The 24,647-nt window shown below is 37.6% G+C and overlaps 1 protein-coding gene across 3 annotated transcripts in view; it reads left to right on the top strand.

Annotated features, from left to right (window-relative positions):
• Window positions 1-10,623: 10,623 nt before the first annotated feature.
• Window positions 10,624-24,647, top strand: part of LOC109410204 (angiopoietin-2) — an 842,481-nt gene continuing 828,457 nt past the window's right edge. For 2 of the 3 annotated variants that reach the window (XM_062850533.1, XM_062850532.1), the window contains exon 1: window positions 10,625-10,972. The gene's annotated coding sequence lies outside the window, so the exon portion shown is untranslated. Of the gene's footprint in view, window positions 10,973-24,647 lie in introns of all 3 variants that reach the window. The other variant, XM_062850531.1, reaches the window with a different exon arrangement.

The raw sequence follows: 24,647 nt of genomic DNA, 5'->3' as shown, positions 1-24,647 counted from the left end.
GTGCCTTATGAACTACAAGAGGAACTCTCCACTGTTGGCGCTTTTTTGTTGGTCGACGACTTTCTCACTCACCACTAATAATCTACAAGATACTTTAAACTGGGGCGATACGATCTCGCCGGTTGCGGTGCGGTGCTGGAATGTGCCTGAGCATTGCATTGTTGGGGTCTCTTGAGAATCCGGAAAACAACCGTTTATGATGTAATTTGAATTGGTTTGAGAGCCGTTGCGTGGGATTATTATTGGCACGATGGCGATGCCTGCAAATGGGAATGGAGTAAAAAACTAGGGTTCGTCGCTTGTTTTGTTGATGTCTTTTGAATATGGTGTTTGAATTATTCGATGAAACGTTGGCTTTATTACAATGAATACAATGTGGGCTTAATTGATGAAAAGTTTGTTTAGGACAAAGATAGGCAATAAAAATATCTACAAAAGCAAGGTAAAAAATTTAAAATTGGTCAAACGGTTAAAAAGTTATAAGGCTCTAAAGTTAAAAATTTTGGTAAAAAGAAGAAAAAAATGAATTAAATCTTCAAAAACTCATATTTTGCGTGACTTTGAAAAAAATGATGTTCTACTAGTTTATTCGAAATTCAATTTGTGAGAAATTCATAAAAAAAGATTGAAAATCGGTTGAAAATTGAGAAAGTTATGGCACTTGAAGTGAAAACACCTTTTTATTACTCGAAAATTCGTCTTTGAAGCGATTGCGCGACCTCTAAATCTCAATATTTTTGGCTTAAACTCAGAGGTTTCCCTTTTTGTGTCATTAGAATCCAAAAGAGCTTATGAATTCCAGGTTTCAACAACTTTTGAAAAATAAGCCGCAGCCCTTGCCGCAGCCTAATGGACATGCTGATTCCCGGTTGGTCCAGGAACTTTTCGTAATGGAAATTTCCTTAAGGACAGACTTGTTAGGATCCCAAAATGGCCGCCACAATGACCGACTTTGGCACCTACTCACGATTTCGAGCGCACAAATCTCTTCGTAAACAATACCAGCGCACCTAAAGCCTGTATCCGTAATATTCGGGACACAGAAACACAGCTGTAACTCTGCAATAGATAAATTAAAATTGCTGAAATTTTGTCTAATAACATCTTAAGATGTGTTCATTTCACCTACAAAATTTCATGTGAATCGGTGCAGTGCTGTTTGTTGTAGCAACGAAAGAGTAAAATGTGCGCCATTGAATTTTGTACAGCCCCAAGTTTTGCTTGTCAGCGCTGTAACTTTTGAATTTGGCAAAGGAAATGGCTGAAATTTTGAACACAAACCTCTCAATCTACATTTGTTGCATGGGCAAAATTTCAAAAAAAAAAAAACGATGCACTATCAACAATTTTATAGTCGAAACATATTTTGGGACTGAACGTGATTTTAGCCTCTCAAACAGCAATTAGTCAGCACCTTGGTCAGCACCCTTTATTGTTTCGATTGTACTATTGAAAGTGCTATACCAATAATCATCAAATTTTGCAGGCATAATATACATATAATAAACTAGCTTCTGTGAAAATTTCATGATAATTGGCAGAGAAATTCAAAAGTTATGAATAGGCAAAAATCGCACATGAAAAACTCGAAAAATTTTCACTAACACTCACCTCTATCAACACCAGTAGCTTTCAAACCAATTGGTCAAAGTTGATGAAATTTTGCAAGAAAGTGTCTCTATAAGTATCATAACTGCTAACGAAATTTAATAATTATCATCACAGAACTTTGAACTGTAGCGTAAAAGAACCATCTACTATGCGAATGAAAATTGGTCATGATTGTACAAAATGCTTAAAACCACGTCAATTTGTTTTTCATCCACAGTTAAAAGTAATGCATCGATTCTTATGAAATTTTGCACAAATAATAAACATACACCAAAGAGTTCTCAGTCAATTATTTGACCAATTTTACCGGTTCATTACAGAGCTACTGACGTAATTCTGTGTCCCGATTATTGCGGATACAGGCTTTAATCTTCTTATTTTAAGCTTATTACAAGTGAGCAAGAACAGAATAATAAAATGCACTCTTGTTTGAAGCTTGTTTCTTGAGATTTGTGCGTTTGAAGTTCTGATGCACTGTTCAAGCGGGATTTCAAGACGTTTGTCCTTAACTTCATTGGGCATAAAACATCTTCGTGCCTAATGCACGATATATATTAAATATGCAAGATGGTCATTGGCAGAAAAACCTCTCCGTTAATTACTGTGCAAGTGCTCATAGAACACAAAGCTGAGTAGTAGCACGGGGGTGAATCTTCGTCACGAAAAGCACTGCCCGTTTGATAGCTCAACACTAGCGAACCTGGTGGTGGAAGTCAAGCTTTAGCCTGCAGCGAGCATAGGGAGGCGGCGTAGCACGCTTTGATGATTTTTTATTTTCCCATGAAAATTCATTCCAATCTAGTTTTCCAAGTGACAATTTCACGACTTCCACCTCGAAACTTCACATTTGTTCGAAGATACACATCTGTTCTGTGGTAGTAGACTTTGTCCCAATTCGTTACGCCAGGAAGAAGAGGACAAGCAATACAATAAGGCAATAAGGCTACTGGTAAGCGTCAAAACATGATTAAATTTAAAAATGTGGAGCCGTGCAGCTGCATCAATTAACCAATCAGATTCTTATAAAGATATGGGATGGCGAAGAATTGCCCTTCAAGATATTGTTGCGTGTTCTGTTTGACAAACTGACAGCACATAAAAAGTTCTTGGTCGGCGAATACCAGGTTGGTTTTCGTGAAGGTCGATCAACTACGGACCAGATGTTCACATCCACAGAGTAGATTTTGAGAGCACAACTTGTAGAGTATGTACCCATTTGTTCATTGATTTTGAAGCAGCGTGCTATTTAGTGAAACCAATTGAGCTAAGGTGAAGACTTGAGTGAAGATATGATGAAGCTACACCTAGAATGTTAAAGAGCACACATCTGAAGAACAAAATGTCGGTTTGCGCTGAAAAGTTGATTGATTGGTAACCACCCATAAATAATATTAGAAGTTTTTATTTAGAACATTGTTTATCAGCGGATCGTAGCAAGCTGTGCGCGCGAGCGGCTGTGTTTAAAAAACAGTTACGCGTTTTCTTTGCTCTGCAGCGTTTTGATTGTGGCCGGCCAAATTAAAAAACGGCTGGTGGTGCTATGCCTCCCGCAATTTTTTTCCTCGTAAAGCGCTTACAAATGGATTCTCGGATGATACGCGATTGTTATGAGAGTTTGTTTCCCTTATTTCCATCAGGGTGCCGGAATTAATCTTCATTGTCGAGTGATTTCCGTGTAGTTTTGGTAATATTGCTGCTGGATATCCCTTTCGCGACGGAGCGCAAAAAAGTGAAATCTCCATACAAATTGCTCAACTTTGGCTCTCCAGAACTCTTAGATTTCTCAAAAAAGTAATAATTATTTTTCCTCATTTGAAAGAACTACTCTTTATCTTTTGATTTCTAGCGTTGACTACGTAGATAAATCGGAAATGAATAATATGCGACAGATAAAACTTTTTCATGTTTTACCGTTTTTGCCCACTTTTTGTTTACCTTGTTGTGGTAAATTTTACAGGCAACGTAATCAAAAGTTTATTTCACACATACAAGTATAAATATTATTATTATTATTATCTTTATTATCGAGATTTTCAGCCAGGGGCTGGTTCATCTCCGCGAAGTATAAGTAATGGCTGAATTAGTGGAACAATTTACATAATATAAAACAAAGTCTAAACAGATGAAAAAAATATGCAAAACTGTTACCGCTCAACAGCACAATTGTGTTGGTTCGTCACGAAAGGGATATCCGGAAGACGCAAATGGAAGTCAACAATTTCGCATCCAGATTACAGCAATTCGTATAATTTGGGAAGTCTGTACCCGTACATCATTTTGGTACCTAAACGTTGACCAAACGTATCCTTTAGGCTTAACGTTTAGCTAAGGCTTAACTAACAACACCCAAATTCCCGTGACACATAGGCCTGAGAGGACGTATAGGTCTCTACATACCTTTCTTAGGTGTCCAACTGACCTTGCTTTCCCATCACTCAGCTGTCGCAAGGACGTGGTCAGGGCAGCTTTCAACCGTTGGAGCATTGCGTCAATCTCGTCCTCAAGTCAGTGATTAGCCTCGAATCTCTATGCTTTGGTGACGGATGAAAAGGAGGCAACTCTCATAACAGCGGTCTGGGGATGTACCACCTACGAATTCGTGCGACATGCTAAATGCTAATGCTGATGGTTTTCTGGCGAAACTTATTAGGCTGGTATCAAGTATTCGGATCACAGACGAAGTGTCTACCTCATTTGTAACCTTGGATGGGTTGAAACAGTTTTCGGCATAGCACTCCAAGGAGCGATTAGGAGGACTACCGTGTAAGGAACACTATTGTCACACGATCTCACGTGCTTCTCAGCTTTGCAAACGACATTTATCTCATCGACATCACTCGTAGGGCAGAGAAGAAAGTTTATGCATCTCTGAAGAGGGAGATAGCGAATATATGTTTGACAATTGACTCGACCAAGTTTAAGTACATGATTTTGGGTAGAAACGGAGGCAAGGCTAGTGTTAGTGGTGTTTGTTCTGAAATAGTGATTTAAGAGAAATTTTCTCTGCATAAAACGGTGATTCTGCCGATGGCCCTATACGGTCGCGAGGCGCGGATGTTTAAGGTGGCACGAGTTGTCTATTCTACTTCTATTGTTGTTGTCGAATGACTTTAACCCGAAGGTCATTCGTCCCTTCCACGAGTTGTGTCAAGTGTACATGTACAAAAAAGCAAGCATTGTGAAACGAATACAATAGTGCTTGGATACGTAGTGCTAATATCGTAAGAAATAAAACAATGAAAAAAGAAGTGTAGAATTAGCTATAAGTTAAAATACACATAAATATAAACAAAAAAAACAATGAAAAAGTACACACACAGTAGCGAAAGAGGTCCGAATCCCAATCACTGGTTTTAAATTATGGGTTTCCAGATAAAAACAGACGGGAAAATATTCGAATGACGGTTGAAAGATTGAAAAATCTGTATTGCGTTGCGTTGCGTGGTAACGGAGTAATTCGTAGATTGCATACTGAAAGTTGTCATGCATTTGTATAGGGGTTTATGCGATCCCGACAGTTTGTTTCAAAATACATGAACTTACAGGGGAACATCGTCGAAAAAATGTGAACAAACGATGTACAGTGGTTGAGAGGTCACTTAGGAAATGAGCAAAATATGGATGGAATAAGTGAGAAAACCGTGCAAGTGGCTAGCAGCAATCACGTTGGAGATAACACGTTTGATCATAAGCAAAAATTGATAAAAAAAAATAAAGGTCCTGTTGACTCTCATTTGGATAAACATATAATGATGGCAACTGATCACAAGAAAAAACCTTATAACTTAAAAAGAGCGGGATATGACCAAAAAAAATTAAATTTCTAAATTCTTAGGGTCTGCTTCAATTGAAAAACCAAAACCAATCTTCACTTAAACTTGACAGTTCGATAATTATTTCATTATAAAAACTGTCAAGTTTAAGTGTCGAACTGTCAAATTCATGTAAAAATTAATTTCAATTCGCCAATTCGCCTTGACGGAGGCTCTCTGAGAGAATTGCGCTGTGCGTGAAAACAATCCCTCCCAACATGGGAAAGAATAGGAGCTGCATTTTCAAATGCCTCTAAAATATTTTAGGGACTTCAGATTGAAAAAAGTGTTAATGTTTTGCAATATACTTTCAATTAGCTACACTATAACTGGTTTTAGACAAACAGTTTTTAAATCACAATGTTAGGGAATCGCGCCACTTGGTTCAAATTTGACTGAGTTATAGTGGAAAACAGACGAATATAGAAGCCACCGCCCAAGTGGCGCGATACCCTATGTCTATAATATAGCGATTCAAAATCTCATTCGATAACATTAACCTTCACATACCCGACCCCCGACAACTCATTTTGAAAATGCTGGCATTTCGTCAATTTTCATCCGATTTTTTTTGAAGTCGCCCTCAATCGATCATAAATTGGTGCTAGTTTATTATACTCAAGTGGTAATGTAATATCCGGAAACATTCCGGAGATATTCCGGATTGTACTGGGGTCAGGGGTGGGGGAAGTATCTGATTTGCCAAATGGCTAAAAGTGATAATTTCGTGTGATATTGTGCTTGAGAGGCCCCCGCGGAACCTGTTTCAGGTATTCCGGAGCGGGCACATCAGTTACAACAAACTTCAGTCAAGTTTTTCTGCCCCATTCTCTTGAAGTCATGAAGTTTGATACGTCGCACGGCATGTTTTGATTGCAAGCCTGATATGTCCCCGATGTCACCCCCGTGGAAATTATGCCTGATGTTCCGGGGTGGCCATATTAGTTGATATAGACTTCAGGGTATCGTTTCTGAATCAGTCATTCAAAATCATGAAGTTTGATATGTCACACGACATGTTTTGGATGAAAACCCGAAGTGTCCCCAATGAGGCCCCCGCGGAACCTGTCACGGTGATCCGGATGGGTCAAATTATTCAAATCTGGTTATCGCAGTTGTGTTTTATTGTCCGCAATGCAAATTCCGCTGAAAATCTATGGTTCTAACAAAATAACACACGAAACAATCATTTTTAGCTATTTCGGCACCCTCCCTGACCCCAATACATTCCGGAAGCATTTTGAAAATGTGATGTTGGGGGTCTGGTACGTGAAGGTTAAGAACGTTTTGCTTAAAAAAGTTTCTATAAAGAATTAGAAGCATTTGAAAATGCAGCTCCTATCCTTTCCCATGCTAAAAAAAATTGTCCTCACGCACAGCGCAACTCTCTCAAAGAGCCTCCGTCAAGGCGAATTGGAACAGACCCTTAGAATGGTAGAGATATGAACACAAAACTACACAAATAATTAGAACCCTCTCACCGGATTTATGCTGCATGCTTGACTCCGCCAATAAATCTGCTCCGCTCACATCACTCGCGTATTTCACTGAAAAAGTCTATCCAGAACACTTCACACTATTCACTGGAAACTCTTTTCCGAAAAAAAAAAATGACAGGCGTAAGAAAATACGGAGGTGAAAATTTTTGCGTCCGTACTCGGCCGCCGCACACTACGATCTCTCCGGTTGAAAGATTGAAAAATCTGTATGACGATAAAACGACCAAACACTCGAATCCTTGAAAAAGATCTGATGCGGATCGAAACGTCGGAGTAAGAGTACATAGAGTGTTTTTGATCTCACAGCCGAATTGAAAAGCTAAGAAAACTTCAAAGTCTACACGTTTAGCCTAACTTGAGGCCCAAGATCGACGAAGTTACGCTATTGACACATTCTACCGTGACGTTACAAAGTTTTGACGCCTTTTTGGTCAGATTTTTCACTATAGCTCGTAAATTTGACCGTAAACCCTCAAATATTTTTGCATATTCAGATACCCTGAAAAATTTCCAATAAGTATGATCTGTTGAACAGTTAGTTTTCATCGGAGAAGTATGTTAAACATGGGAATGATTGGGTGACGTTACAGCTACTAATTCCCATTTTAAACATACTTTTCCAATGAAAACTGAATGTTGAACATATTAAACTTACTGGTAATTTTACAAGGAATCCTAATATGCAAACATATTTGAGGGTTTAAGGTCAAATTTACGAGTTATAGTAAAAAAACTGACCAAAAAGGCGTCAAAACTTTGTAACGTCACGGTAGAATGTGTCTATTATACGCTTGGCACTAGAGTAAAGTAACTTTGTGGCCAACAAGGTATCAAGGAAAGAAAATGTGTTTCTTTGTTTCAGGGGCTTTCAAGAGAGCTTCAGGGGGATTTTATAGTAGATTGAATGTGATTGTAAGGCGTTTCAAAGCATTCATTGGAGGATTCAGGATAACAAGGAATACATGTAGGACACTCTCTAAAGGAATTCAAACAAGTATTTCTGAAAGAGTTTCTAGAGAAAATCTGATTTTCTGAAGAAATCTTTAGAGTAATTCCTCTAAGAATCTCTGAAGAAATTTCCGAAGGAACTGATGCGGAATTATCTGGATAAAAACCTGCACCCTTTGTATTGGTTCCCGGAGCAATCTGTTGAGTATTTTTTTGTGAAACTTATGAAGAAAGTCCAAGTACAATTCCTGAGGGAATTCCTGGAAGAAACCCTAGGGAAGTTCCTGAGGAAATTTTCAAAGAAATGCATAGACAGAAACATATTCGGAAGGGACACTAGACGAATCATTGGAGGAATTCTTGCAAGAATTTTATTTCTGCATTCCAAATAGTGCTACGGTAAATGCCGAAAGAACCCCTGATGGAATTCATTTTTTTATGAAAGTAGGTACTATCGTCAAGATTACGAAAAGTAAACCAAATAATATGCATAAGGATCATTATTGAAATCATTTACGTTGGGGGCGCTTTTATTAAGACGGCTACTGGATGCAAGGCGTCTTAGTAAAGGTACCCAAAAAGGGTGACCTGACAGTATGCGATAATTGGCGGGGCATCACGTAACTGTGTATCATTATCAAATTCCTTAACCGGATACAGGAGAAGATTGACGCAACTCTCACACGGCAGCAAGCAGGATTCCGTGCCGGACGTTCCTGTGTGGACCATATTGTCACGCTCCGTATCATTCTGGAGCAAATCAATGAATTCCAAGAGTCTCTCTACCTAGTGTTCATTGATTACGAAAAAGATTTTGACCGTCTCAATCATGAAAACATGTGGGAAGCCCTCAGGCGCAAGGGTCTCCCTGAGAAAATCATCGGCCTCATTGAAGCACAGTACAGAGCATTTTCGTGCAGAATACTGCACAACGGTCCGATTTGTCCGATCCTATCCGGGTAGTTGATGGAGTGGGGCCAGGATGTTTACTACCACCGCTGCTCTTTCTCATCGTAATCGACAAGATCCTGGTAGGTGCGATTGATCGTGAACTAAATCGTGGGTTGGTGTGGCAGCCCAATACCATGGAGCACCTGAATGACTTCGAATTGGTTGATGACGTTGCTCTCCTAGCTGAACAGCGCTCTAATATGCAGAGCAAGCTCGATGATCTTGCCTATCGCTCCTGGGAGGTCTTACCATCAACGTCAAAAATAACAAATCATTGGTTGTAAACACGGTCAACCCTTCCAGCTCTACGGTAGCTGGGTAATCTGTGGAGAATGTTGAAAGCTTCCAATATCTTGGTAACCAAATAACGGCCGATTCCGGTACCAAGATCGACATAGGTGCACAGATTACGAAGATAAGGGCTGCTTTTGCGAGTTTGAGAAATATATGCAAAAACAACCAGATTAATCGACGCACCAAAATCTGAATTTTCAACTCGAACGTGAAATCTGTACTGTTATACGCCAGTGAAACCTGGTGTGTATCAGTGGAGAACACTCAACGACTGCTGGTCTTTACCAATAGTGCCTGTGGTATAAAATTCGTGCATGGTGGCCGGCCTCACAATTAAAACTCCATCGTCACATGGAGCTCCATCGTCAATGTCATTACCAGATCTATTTTACCATGACAGCAATGATCAACAGGTATAACCAGTGATCATATTATATGTTATGATAAATGTATGCACTTCCCATGTTAATAAATCTTCAAGTCTGGTAGAGCTCAATGTAATTTCACTCTATGAGTCTGTTGGTGTAAACTGCATTTATAAATTTCCATTTGATGATTAATTGAGCTTGAAGATCTTTACAGACCCTCTTTCTCAAGGAATTATTGGGAGATCCTTAAGATCAGACCGATAAAGCGTAGTTCTTAATTCCATTTTTCTGGGTATGTACCTTCTTAATACACTTTTGTACATTACAATAAACTTTATATATCGTTATATAGGGTCTGGGACCATTTGGGCAGGAGCACCTATTTTGGGCACTTGCTGCTATAACTAAGTCAATTTCAAACCAATTGATATGAAATTTTGTTCATGGCTAGATACTGTGCGTATCTTACCCTATTCCAAAATTCAAGTCAATTGGCTGAAAACTGACTGAGCTACAGCAGCAAGTGCCCAAAATAGGTGCTCCTGCCCAAATGGTCCCAGACCCTATCTTGTCAAAGAAGTAAAATCTCAAAAAATTTCATCTTTTATCTAATTGGAAAAAAATCAAGTAAAAATTGTAACATAAATACAATAATAATCCCAAACATTGAAAATCGCAAATATCTGTGCAGAAAGCAAACAGATAATCTAGATCATATAACATTATTAAAGATTGATAGAAGAGATATACGAACTACTCCAATTCAAGGCATCACTAGCTGCGCATAATATCACAAGTGCCAATCTCACGCACTTACAAGCCACAAACGTCTCACACTCTCAAAACGGCAGCATAACTCCATTCTCGAATCTCTTGACATACCTAGTCGGTCTCAAACTCAAACATCTGGCTCCACTCAAAAGCAGCCATCACCAGCAGCAGCATAAACTCCGCTCGGTGTGTCGCGCCGCCAGAGAATCACTTTGCGCGCACTTCACTGCGCTCAACTCACCCAACTCCGCGGCGCGCGATCCGAGCTCTCTCTATACTAGCGCACGATCAATCCATCGATCGCTCGGGCCCCGTTCGTGCAGCAACAGCAGCAGCATTGCAGACTCCAGCCCTAGCCAGCCAGACTCGCGCATCGCATCGCCGCAGCACTCGTGTCGCGTATAGACCATGCGGAGGCGCGCAGAAATTATTTAACCGCGATACGAATCGGTTGTGTTTTTGGCGTTTTTCGCGCGCTGTTTCTTCCAATACGTCTCCGGTGTCATAAAGTATCTATCTGTTTTGTCGGTGCACCATTAGGGCACATTCTCGTTGACGGGCGCGGTGTGTTTGTCGTCCTTACGGTTCTCGGAATCTTGGAATTGAAGTAGAGTTCGCGCGATCGTTTTTTTTGAACTTTTGGGTGAAGTGCGCAGGCGAGCGAGTGCGAATTTCGGACGTACGCACAGGATATTTGAGGGGGTCCAAACGGGACGAGGTGCGTTTTCGGGACGGGGTGTGACTGCCAATTGGGGCACTTTGGGGGACACGGCTGGTGTCATTGCCGCCGGGATCTGGTTATCAACGCATTTCTTTTTTCGGGGGGCTGTTTCTCTCTGTCTCTGGCTCTGTATCTTTCGCTTGTCTACGTGTTTGGTGAATCTATTTGGTCCGGAGGTTTCAGAGCGCGGTGCTGTTGTGATTTATTTTTTGGTGACGGATGTTGGGGTGCTGATTTTGTTTTGCAAAGAGGATTTTGGGGGGCTTGCAGGAAAGTAGAAAGTGATACGTTTGAAAACAGTTTGGGGCGCTAAGCTGCAGGAACGAGATGGAAAGTTTTCGGGTGACAAAAAGTGCGGAGATTTCTCCCGGGAGTGCAACGTGGAAATACAGTTCAAACTTGAGAGAAGAAAAACGATGTGAAGTACTCTGTACGCTCTAGTATGAAGTGTAGAAATCGTGAAGCAAATCTTCATCTCGCACAAATGAAAACAAGAAGTTGTCCGGATAGAGTGCGCCGAGCAAAGTGTTGTTGATGTAGGCTGTGTAACGACCAGTGATGTCAGATTTCTTCGCGAGCAAATCCGTACATGAAGTGTGACGATCGAAAAGTTTAGACCTTAGATATCTGTTGAAAACCCTAGCTCACCTTTTAGATGTTATCTACGTACCAGTAGAAAGTGCTCGGATCCATAGACCTACTGCCATCTCCGTAGATCTGGCATCGCTGATAACCCCAACGAAAGCGAAACCCAAGTACTCTGTGCAAAGTGTCGAGCGGCAGCGTGCTTTGCGGTAGGCTCTTGCGGGGAGCTTGCAACGCGGCACCACCTCTCTGGGGAGATAAATTATGCAACTTGACCGCAGTGCTGCTGCGGGGCATTTCGAAGGCTGCCTTTATGCGGTCACCAAGCTATCGCGCGAGCGCGCGTTTCGCTCAGAACGTCATCGTCGCAAGGGGTTCAGCGCTGCTATTGCTGGTATAGTCGGACGCAACTTGCTATCAAGGTCTTCCCAGACCCATTCGCGAAAAAAAAACTATGATCTTTGCCTAAACAATCACTAGGTGTCCTATTCAAAACGTCCGATCAAACAGAGGCCCTCCGCCATTCCCCACCCCATACACCCCACGAGTGATCAATAAAACAAAATCAAACGATCAAGTCGATCAACAATCGGCGGCGGCGGCGTTCGCTGATATTTATGGGTTGTCCGTCAATGTCACACGCAGCAGCAGCAGATCGCGTTGTGGGGAAGTTGCGGGTCCGATGGCAGATTGACGCAGGGAAAAGAACGGCCCTCGCCGGGGGAACAAGTTTTCTTCCTCGGCGGGCCAAGTCGCGTGTTAGTGTGAGTCGTCGTCATCTCGTTGCCGGAGTTTTGTTGTTGTTTGTGATCAGTCAACCAGCCAAGAACCCTGAAGTCAGCGAGCGTGGCATTTAGTGTTGTAGGTACAAAACGGACGCAGCAAAAAACAAGCCGTTTCTCGCTTCGATGCAGAGGCGGTGGCTGTTGTAAGCACAGCTCTCAGGGCTCAGCTGAAGTGTGTGGACTGTTATCAGTAGCAGCAGCAGCAGCGCGGATTCGGAAACACGCTTAGGAAAACAGACAAATTGGACACTCTCCGGGTGGTGAATGATTGATCAGGTGTAGATTTGGGTTTGAACCATGTAACATGGTTTAGGAAGGGCAAGGGAAGGTAGGTGCTCTGGGTATGGGAAATCGACAGGAACTATTCGTCAAAAGTGACAAAAATGGGGGTTCTTGATAGGCGATGATGCGTGGTAACCATAAATGTTCGTCAATTTGGCGACAACTGCGTAGAACGGAAAAGTTTTGGACGGCTGAACTTTCGAATGAATTAGAATATTTTACTGCTCGGGGATTAAGATATCAATCTGGGGTCCAATGGTTTAGTTTGCATATTCGATTTCTGATGAAGTTCAAGGTTTATAAAACTGGGGCTGATGACTTTGTCTGTTCCGTTACTACACACGAGATCAAATTTGTGATAGTATTTAACACAAGAAGCATGTGGGTTGATATTTTCCAAATTATTAAAAAAATCCCCAATCTCTTAGTTTTATTGAGAACCTTGGAAGTATCCAGGAGTGGCTGAAAGCTCATAGCTGCCCAGAAGTCAGGCATATTCTTTACTTACAAGATTCTTGGGTGTTACTTTATTTTCCAAATTGATAATACGATCTTCGGCAAGCTCCTTCTAAGATTATTATTCAAATTATGAGCATCTTTACATTTTTGCTGCAGCTAGAATTAGCGTGATGTTAAAATACACACAAAAAAAGTGTTTTTATTTATGTGTATTTTAACATCACGCTAATTCTACACTTATCATTGCTGCAGCTTTGGTAAACCGTTTCTTTCAAGAGTTAGTTGGACCTTGAAGATTTATGGATGTATTTGTATACCTTGTTTCATCAGTAAATTTAAAACAAGATTTCTTTATGCTGTGGTTCTACAATAATAAGCATATTTTTTGATAATATTAAATTTTTTATTTCAAATCATGGAAAATTATTGTAGAATCCCACGCTTCGAAGTACACATGCAAGGCCGTAGCATGAAGTTGGCCAATGAGGCCTTTACCTAGGGCTCCTGTCTTAAAAGAGCGCCAAAAATTCTAAGACTAAAAAAAAAAGCCCAAGACATAATTTAAGAATTCAACCAATTACCACATCTAACAGATTGGTCTTGTAATGCACATTCTCAAAATAAAAAGTTCTCCAAACTTATTCAGTGTAAATTTAGGACAATCTTCGGACATTTTTTCTTTTTTTTATTTTGAAATTAATGTACAATTTTTAATAAAGAAAACCTAAATTCCAGCGTAAGCTCTGCCGTTGACAGCACAGTTAATACCATGTTCTATGGGAATCCCTATGAACATGGGACAACTATGCTGCACACGGCAGAGCTTTTATCTAACTACTTTCAGGGTTCTTACCAGGAAATGTTTTAAGATTATTCCTAAGGATTTCCCTCACATTCCTGGATTTTTTTCGCAGTAATTACTCCAAGGATTCCAACATAAAGCTATTCCTTTTGTTCTTTTAAGTTTTATTTTCAGATATGCAATAGTTATTTCGTATGTATATAATCTGAATTATCTGGTCGAAATTCCTCACAAACCCTAGAGCAGAATCTTTCCATCTCTGTGATTTTTTATTGTATCACTTGATGTACCGTCTTGCGGGGCTTCTTAAAACACCGTTTAGCGAATGGATTTCCACAATTCTTACATATAATCATCGTGACTATATACAGGGTGTTAGGTTCATGAGTGCAAACTTTTTAAAGGGTGATAGAGGACCATAAATGGTGAAAAAATTTGTTCCACCCATATGGTCAAATCTCAACCGTTACGTAGTTATTGAACTTTCCATGTTTTTGATTATTATTGCCTTATCTGGCTATAACTTTAAAATGGTCAGTTTTATCGCAGTTTTTTTACCCTTATTCGAAAAATTATTGAAGTTTCTATCAAATGGCATCTTTGAATCGAGTGGTTTAGTTAAATAACTAAGTTTTCTAGAGCAAAAGAGCAGAAAATAGTGTGTTTTGATTTGTTTATGTCAATTATCTTTGAAACATGCGTAATAAATTAAAATTCTTTCTTGGGCAAAGATGTGACCCCTGTTCTACTGTACAATTCGTTCTTTGACGCCAAACTTCTAGCTCTTATCGTTTTCTTGCAATTTTGATTTAAATGTGCGGCACAGTGCGCAACAAAGTGCTTACCATGACAGTTGCAAATTTATGATCTGAAATACGATGTTTAAATCGAAATTGCAAGAAAACGATAAGAGATAGAAGTTTGATGTCAAAGAACGAATTGTAGATCAGGGATCACAACTTTAAAACAAATTAAAGCAAACTACTTTTGAGCTATTTGCTCTAGAAAACTTAGTAGTTTAACTAAACCAATCGGTTCGAAGATGCCATTTGATAGAAAATTCAATAATCTTTCGGATAAGGGTAAAAAAACTGTGATAAGTTTGACCATTTGCAAGTTATAGCCAGTTAAGCCAATAAGAGTCAAAAACATGGGAAGTTCAATAACTACGTAACGGTTGAGATTTGACCATATGTGTAGAACAATTTTTTTCAGCATTTATGGTTCTCTATCACCCTTTAAAAAGTTTGCACTCAGGAACCTAACACCCTGTATATGTATATATATACAGGATGTATGCAAAATTTGAACTAAATTCATCAATAAACAAAAAAGTTGTTCATACACCAATCGGACACATCTCATAGAGAACTGCAGACTCTGCATTTAAATTTCCAGGGTTTTTTTTTTAAACTACTTTGTACCATTACTGTAGTACATGCATGATTTCAATAAATATATGCGTTTTCAGATGGTTCTATGCTACCTTTGGTATTATGAGCAGCGTAAAATTATAATATAGATAGCCTTAAAAAGAAACCATCAATCCTTTATTTAAGGAAAACGGTCATTTATAATGTATAACGATACAAATATTCGATTGTATATGCTACGTTGATACATCTTGAACGAATTGATCAATCCTTTGAAATTTATGAACTGTAGAAACAATGCTTACGGAGCAAATGTGGATATGTTATGAATATTTTTTTGGTTTATTCGATGTTTTTTCGCCTCCTGACAAACAATAAAAAACAACATCAATCAAATGAAGGGGAAAATATTGCGTTTTTATAGTCCCAAAGACATCAAACAAATTTGAACCATGCTTAGATTCAAAAAATCCATATTCAAAAGTGTCCAAAGTAGCTCCACACGACGGGATTACTTTGTTTAATATCTCATTTACAACCGAACGACGATTTGAATGGCGATTTAGGGAACGGCAGTGTAAAACTGATAAAATTGAAAGACCAGTTTCTTACAAAAAAAAAAAAAAGAAATGAAGTTTCAAAGGATTATGCTGGTTGAAGTACAATTCGTAAAATACAACACTCAAAAAAAACTTGTCAATGAAATTTTAAATATTGTGTTAACATACCTACAGAACTAGCAAAAAATATAAAAAAAGAAAAAAATTAAAAAAACCTAAAAATCCAGCCATTTAGGATTCTATAGGGGTAGGCGGGGCAATATGGACACCCTAAGGTTTTTGCCAACTTTACCTGACAAGATGTCAAAAAAGTTTAGTTTTTTGATACATGTATCCTTTTAAAGTCTATTTAGCAACTATTGCATAAGAATGCTCACGAAGAAAAATGATTTATCCACTTCAAAACATGTTTTGAAAAATGTAAGTTTTTCATGACCGTCTTCAAGCATACGGGGCAGAATGGACACCCCCATGGGGCAATATGGACACCATGAGACTTTTACGAATTTCGTACATTATTTACACCTATAAAGTCATTTCATTATAAAACAACTATTATGGATGAATAATACGCCGAAGTAGTTCATTTTTGTTCAGTTAATTTAAACTCAGGCTGTTTTGGATAAAGCTTCGTTTCGTACAGCTGTGCCTAGAACAACTATTTTCCACTGCTGTCGTTTTTTGACCAATTTGTTTCACCCTATGTCTACTATAGTGAACATTTAACCGAAAATATACTGAAATCGTAGAATTTGGTTGGTTTGTGATTTAGGTTGTATTTTTCCCTTGCCGCTTCTTTGAAAAGGTGAGTGTCCATTTTGCCCCGGCAGCAGAAGATATTTCCAAACTTGATTTTTGATATAAAAAGAAGAAAATATAAACATGTTAAGCATGTAGATACAGCAAAACTACTTGCATGTATTCTAGAAATATCAGGTTTTAATCGACCTGCAATAAATTAATCACTAAATCTTATTTTAGATGGTGTGAAAATTATAATTTCCACGCACAAAAAACGGAGGACGCAACTTTTTCGTGTAAAATCAAGTATAATTTTAATTTCGAATGTTTATTTCCTGAAACTACGTTTTAGACAAATGGACTATATTCTCCATTCATTAAAAGTTCAAAAAAGTTCGCATATTTCAAAATATTGAGGGTGTCCATTCTGCCCCGGGTGTCCATAATGCCCCGCCTACCCCTAATACTTATTATATCATTGCAACTTCGATATCATTTTATTTCAAACATGATTACCGAAACCGTTTCATAATTCAAGAAAAACCGTTATCTCAGGTTTCCATGTTTTTATGGGAATTCTGAAGTGCAAAGAACCTAAACCCGAGATGAACTAGCTCCGGGTTAAGAATCTCGTAAGGCGCTACCCATAAACTAAGTGGATTCATTTTTTGGTAATCTCAGACGCCACCCCCCCCCCCTCCCGCTGCCATCGTAGACTGTTTTCCACACAAAATATTCGAAATTTGCATAGAGCGTAGACTTTGGCCAGATCTCCCGTCCCCCCTAAGAGTCTACGTAGTTTATGAACAGGCCCTAAGTAAAGATAGAAAAGTAATTAAATAACAGTAGGTATTATCAAAATGATGAGTTTAACATTGCTTGTATTACGCTATAGATATATGAGGCATCGACGCACAGTATAGTAGTCAATTTTTCCATCCATTTTTTTTTATAGACCATCAATATTTCGACTGGTTCTCATAGTTTTTTTTTTTCACAACAAGATGAATCAATCAGTCGGGATTCTCTTCTATATCCACTCATTGAAATTAAATTGTACATGCATAAAAGTTTTTAGTTTAAATGTTATTTAAAGCATTATTAGTGGATTACAGAAGTAAGGCTTTAAAAATAAGTAGAAACACCTTTAAATACTTCTCCAAAAACAATTGGGCAAAAATTTCTATACTTATTTAAATTAAAAAACGGATTTGTTTCCAAAAATTCATTAACAAATACATCTGAGGTATCCTTGGAGTAAATCATAATTTGTTAAAAGTAAAAAGATAATTTTCGATACCCGACTAGAAAAATATATCAAGTTTATAACATATTGTGTTATGATGATATGAAATTTTTCTATAACTTATTTTGTTATAAACAAGATGCACGATGATGTTAAAATAACTAAAACTGTAACAAAAGTACACAGGTCTAATCAAAATAATAACCTATTTTGTTATAATCAGAACATAATTATAACACAATATGATATAAATTTTAGCTTCAAGAAAACTAGTTTCTATCATATTTTGATACAATTGTGTAAAATGATGTTCTGAACGTCAAAAATCAGAACTAAATCATTTTACAATGAGTTATTGAACAACATTTATAACATAATATGATACAATTAAGTTATAATATTTTAAAACACCAATGATGTTAAACATGATTATATCACAATGAGTTATACATATCATGGTTTGTTATAATTATGTTATATTTTTGTTAAAATCTTCTAGTCGGGTATGCAGCCCAAATTTTCAGCAGAATTTTCATAGACATTTCTTTAACGAAAACTTTGAAGAAAAAATCTTTGCTAGAGTTCATGAATAAATTACTTGAGTAGTTCCTGTAAGAATCCTGAAGGAGCTTCAAACTTACTTACTGAATAAAATCTTTATAAGACTCCTACCAAAGAAATTTTTGAAAATTTCGTAGAGGTGGAGGCTATTTTTTTAAGTAGTCTCACTGCAAAAGGACTATCCTTCTGAGGGTTTGTATACTCAGGCATTTCCCCAGCAACAGCTCTAGGTATTTAATCGGCATTTTCTCCTGGTATTCTCCTTGTAGGATCCTTGTATTAACATTCTTCAATAATATCTTACACGAATTTTATAACCATTGCTCAAACATCTCTTAAAGCAATCATCTGAGAACTACTACAGCATAATATTGAAAAAGTTTTGAGAGTATTTGTACATATGCAGCCATTTCATAGAAAAACGATATAGTTCAACTCCGATTGTCATGAAACTTGGTGGGTTCGTATTTGTTCGAAAATAACTAGACCCGTATTTTTTTATATTTTGTCTTCAGGGTAACCATTTTTAAGATAGTGTGATCCTTAAAATCAAGTTTTTTTTAAAAACTAAATATTTTCAAACAATCATAACTTTTGAACCAGTTGACCGATTTATTTTTTTTGTTTGAAAGCTATTGAATTGTAGTTTTAAGGAAAAATACGTTGGAGGGGGCAAATTGTGGTTTAGGTTAAAAAATGTTCATTGTTTTTAGTTTTGTTTTCATGGTCTCAGAACCATAGGGGTGATTTTATATTTTTATCTGAATATTCAGGAAATTTAGCGTAACATATGAAAAAATCAGAGATGTATGTTTTTTAGTTTTTGAGATATGATTTTTTTGAATATAGAGAGTCATATATTTTAATACCAGCTGCTCTAAAATTGCCAGATATTGTAAATGCTTATGAAATTATGCTTTATATTGCTTTTTTGAGTGATTCCTGATATTTTAGTATCCATAGTTTTATAAAAATTTAAAATATAATCAAATTTTAAAAAAATGTTTTATACGTGAAAATTTCACCTTTTAGTTTCAAAAAATCATATCTAAAAACATACATCTATGATTTTTTGATTTGTTACGTCAAATTTTCTGAATATTCTGATAAATATTTAAAACCGGGATAACGCTTTAGTCTCAAGGTCATGAAAACGTAAAAGAACTTTAAAAAATGCATATTTTTTCACCCAAAACACAATTTGCTCCCTTCAACGTATTTTTCCTTAAAACTACAATTTAATAGCATTCAAACAAAAAAAAATGAAGTTTAAAATCGGTAAACTGGTTCAAAAGTTATGTTTTTTTTAGTTTTAGATTTTCTCAGCCGATTTTGCTGCGACTGCTTTTAATTCGTGTTTCCTTTATTATTTTAACTGATAATATTTCTGTTAATATATTTTTACGTTTTTTTTTTTTCACAGTGCAACAAGTAATATTGGATCACCGTATGAAAATCCTTCATGACTAGTAAAACATTCAAAAACAACCGAAATTGGATATTGTCAGTAGATACTATATCATCTGTATCTCTGCAGCTCTAAAATGGTTGGTTTTTAAATACAGCTTTTTTTTTAAAAAATTGTGCCGAAAGCATTTTTGGAGACATATAACACTTGTTTAGCCATATTTTCTCCATCTTGACCCACTATGCAATAAACTGCCTTTGATGTACGCTTGAACATATAAAAAAAATCAGAAATAGTTGATTTGGGATAATTGATATTTAAATTCTATTCTTCAAATACTCCGAAGAAACGTTTAAGTGTATATATATTGAACATATCTCCATAACTTGTTCAAAATATTGAAATATCATCCTGAAATTTTTCAATGATTTTTTGCTTAGGCCTTTCTCAAAAGCAAGGCCAAAGTCAAAACTTTCGCTATATTTATTTTTACCACAGAAACTTAAGATTTTTGAGAATGTTTGACAGTTATATACCTTTTGCAGTTTTGCAGAACATTTTTGAGATATTGAAAATATTTCCCAGAGTATTGCAATTGTGCTGGAAACTTTGTGTCAATTCCTCCGAGAATATTACCCTGGGCTTGGAGTCAGTTTGGCTTTCTATCCCGTAGAATTGTTACCTATTCTGTGGCATAGTTGGTTAAAATGTCGGTCTAGCGAATACGGAGTCGTGGGTTCAAATCCCATCAAAACACGTTTTTTTTTTCAACATTTCATCTCTCAATTTACCAATTAATCAACATTCTGTGTCTTCTAATTTTCAAGTTTTTCTCAGTACGTTTCGACGTACTATCAAACTGGTACAAGCATGTAAAGAGCAACATAGACATGTGTATTTTAATCTGTATTTAAGGACAGACTGGTTAGAATCCCAAAATGGCCGCCACAATGGCTGACTTGGCACCAACTCACGATTTTGAGGGCACAAATCTCTTCGTAAACAAAGCAAGCGCACCTGAGCTTCTCATTTTAAGCTTATTGCGAGTGAGAAAGCACAGAATAATAAAATGCATTGTTGTTTGAAGCTTGCTCCTTGAGATTTGTGTGTCTGAAGTTTTGATGCGGGATCTCAAGACGTTTGTCCTTAAGAATTATTTAAAAAGTTCCATCAGTAAGGATTCTTAAAAAAATACTGGGATCTCATCCGTAAGACATTATCATAATCAAATTTTATCGGCTGCTCTCGGCGAATCTATTACTACTCAAAGTAAGAGGGAGCAAGGAAACTTATGAAGGAAACGGTGGACAGAATCACAAGTGCGCGATGGGAAAAAAATAATTGACGGTAAATTTAACAGATAACTGAACATAATAGACCAACACAATCACAACCTTCTTGCTTAACGTCCTGGTCTTGAACAACACTTACAATTCTATCCATTGTTTCTTTCATTACTTTCGTTACTCCCTTCTTCTTAAAGTAGTATTAGATTCACCGAAAACAGCAAATAAAAGTTAATTATGATACCTCCGATGATTACTGTCAGAATTCCACCAGAAAGTTCTGCAAGATTTTCCTAAAATTTCTCCGTAGATTTCTCTTAGGATTTCGTCAGGAATCCCTTTTATGCTTTCTCAAGGAATTTTCCCGAGTTTTTTTTCAGAAATTTCTCCGACTGTTCTACCAGAAATTCGTCGTTAGATTTTATTAAAAATGCCTTCGAGGATTCCGTCATAAATTTCTCCATAAACTTACTTACTTCTTTAAAGGATTTCTTCAGAAATTCATGTAATCATTAGTCCAAAAGTTGGTTATAAGATTTCTCTGAAAATTTGTTGAAAATCAAATAAAACACTAGGTCGAGAAGCCGCCGACTTTATCCCAGTTAGGATTTAATGCCAGAAAAAGCATGAAGAGGAACTGACGTGAAATATGCTTGCACTTGCTCCTCATCACGGAAAACGACGTGAACAACGTGAATCTCGAATGGTGTAGTTTTGATTTCAACGAACCTTGCTGTTGTTGTGCTTAGTACAGCTATAGTACATCAATAACAAAACTTATGTTACCAATAAACTATGTATACCAATAACTTGATGATAACAAAATGAGATTATCAAACCAAAATGTTATTTGAATGTAACTCTGACAATTTTATGCGAGCGTCGTGACACACTAATTTTCAAACTACAGATTATTTGAACGATACATTAAAAAGTGTGAAAGAAGTGGAGTGGAATCTATGTTTGTCTGTGATCGATAAATAAAAACGCCACTGGAGCTAAATTGGGGAGACCCAATTGAGTGTTAAATTGACATTACACAGAATTTTATCTAATTCCCGTCATACTAGGTACCGAATAATGATAGATTTTATTCTTGCACCTCGTTCAATGCCTCATGACCAGTTTAGTTTCAATGACTAATCCATAAAATAGCTTTCATTTTCATATCATATAAAACATATTGTAAAACCACTACCATTTCCTTAAAATAATAGAATTGAATAATTGTTCCTCGAATTCTGTTTCCGTCTAGTCCAAGTCTATTTCGGGCACAACATGAATTTTATTCCCTTCACACCTTCTACGTGACACCGCACCATGGTAGATATGATGGTCAACAATTATAATTGTACCGTACACGGAGAAACTGAAAAACTCAAAATTAGGTACTTTTAAACTCAATTTTGAGTTCTTTTTCGTCTCCTTTTTCATGCGCTCTTTCTAATGTTGTCAGAGAGTGAAGAGAGAAACAGCCCAACTTTTGCAGTTCAGTGCGTCAAGCCAAAACTGAGTTTCTAGCACAGTACTCAAATTTGAGTGAATACAACCTAGTCAAAATTTCGGTTGGGTGAAAAAAACCTAAAATTAGGTATTCCTTTCACATGGAAGCAAGCGGGAACAACCCAACAAAAACATCGATTCCATCAACTCAAAAGTGGCTTGACGCACGCAACCCCGAAGTTGAGTGGAAAGAACTCACTTTTGGGTAGTTTCGTCTCTCCGTGTAGGTATTTATTCAAATTATCACTCAAATTTTCCGCAATCCAAACGAAATCATGGGTTTGAAGTACGATTGAGCAGAAAGGTTTTAATTGAGATGCATGTAGCTTAAGAATAACGACCAAAATAGTTCAATATTTTTGCCCATATCGTTGCATCACAGTGCAACGAAGAAATCTTTCTCTGTGGTTGTGAAATACGATGTTTCGTATGCAGAAAATTCACGCACGCATCCGTTTGCATGCTCCCTACACGGAGAGACGAAACTACCCAAAAGTGAGTTCTTTCCACTCAACTTCGGGGTTGCGTGCGTCAAACCACTTTTGAGTTGATGGAATCGATGTTTTTGTTGGGTTGTTCCCGCTTGCTTCCATGTGAAAGGAATACCTAATTTTAGGTTTTTTTCACCCAACCGAAATTTTGACTAGGTTGTATTCACTCAAATTTGAGTACTGTGCTAGAAACTCAGTTTTGGCTTGACACGCTGAACTGCAAAAGTTGGGCTGTTTCTCTCTTCACTCTCTGACAACATTAGAAAGAGCGCATGAAAAGGGAGACGAAAAAGAACTCAAAATTGAGTTTAAAAGTACCTAACTTTGAGTTTTTCAGTTTCTCCGTGTAGGTGAAAACAACTGTAAACAAACATTTTACCGACGGGAAAAGCGATTGATTTGATTAATTGAACAGCTTTTGCTGCATTCAGTGAATTCTATCTTTAATGTGTCACAGAGCTTTTGTGGGGTGTGAATTGAAAGTCACTTAAATAAGTGACCCTGGCGGAGTGTACATTGAATGGTGATGAAGAACAAGTCGGCTAACTGCTTGGTGCGGTTGCCTTCGTCGTATGCAAAGTCGTTAGTGGAGTGAAATAGGACGCTATCAGGAAGTACTGGAAGTGTAGTAATGAGCTGATTTTTGTATGGTAAGAAGATGAATTCTCCGTTTCTGCAATGAAATGGTGCGAAAAGCGTGGTTATTATGATTCCTTGCCTAAATTGATGCCGTTTGAGTAAAACTTTGGGCAACAGTGTTGTTCTTGTACCGACTTTTCGAACCCTCTAAGCAGAATACCCTCTTCGAATGAGTGTAATCAGTTTCGTACCTTTTGATTCCGCCCTATGTTGCTTATCCTTTGACAGATACGCGTATTTCGACTACCACTTGTAATCTTCCTCAGTGTCAGTTATCCACTTGTGACATCCACAGTGGATAACTGACACTGAGGAAGATTACAAGTGGTAGTCAAAATACGCGTATCTGTCAAAGGATAAGCAACATAGGGCAGTGATGGAAAACAGTGAGGAATGCAGCTGAGTAGACACAAACGCAAAGCTATCCTACTCGTGAACAACAGAAGCCAGAATATATTCGCACTTCCTTCACTCGCGAGCTAACGAAGCTGGTCGCACTCGTGATTGATTCGCGAAGCAGCTCTGAACATTTTTCAATTTTGTGAAAAAACGAATTTACACGGCCGACAGATTCACGTTTCAGGAACAATAAAGCACAAAACACTACTATCTGATGGATAACTACTTGTTTGGCTATTAAAATCGCACTAAAATGCAATTCTCGCATCTCCACTTGTTCTTCGTGAATGAAAATTCATGAGTGTTTTTGTTTTTGTTTTGCTTCATACTCGTGAAGCAAGCTTGTGCGAATAAACTCACACACGGCTTACTCTCGGCACCGTGAGTAAACCGTTTGTTGCTTTTACACTCGCGAGTTGATTCACGATGAGAGTGTTTCCATCCCTGCTCATTCGAACAGTGTTGTTGTTGTTTTCATTTCTTACAATTTAAACAATACAGTTACCCAAAGTTTTGCTCAAACAGCATTAAATTAGGCAAGGAATCGTAATA

The sequence above is a fragment of the Aedes albopictus genome, chromosome 2 (genome assembly GCF_035046485.1).
Source record: "Aedes albopictus strain Foshan chromosome 2, AalbF5, whole genome shotgun sequence".
Lineage (NCBI taxonomy): Eukaryota > Metazoa > Arthropoda > Insecta > Diptera > Culicidae > Aedes > Aedes albopictus.
The sequence above is the reverse complement of the archived record's forward strand: the minus strand, read 5'-3'. Positions and strand labels throughout refer to the sequence as shown.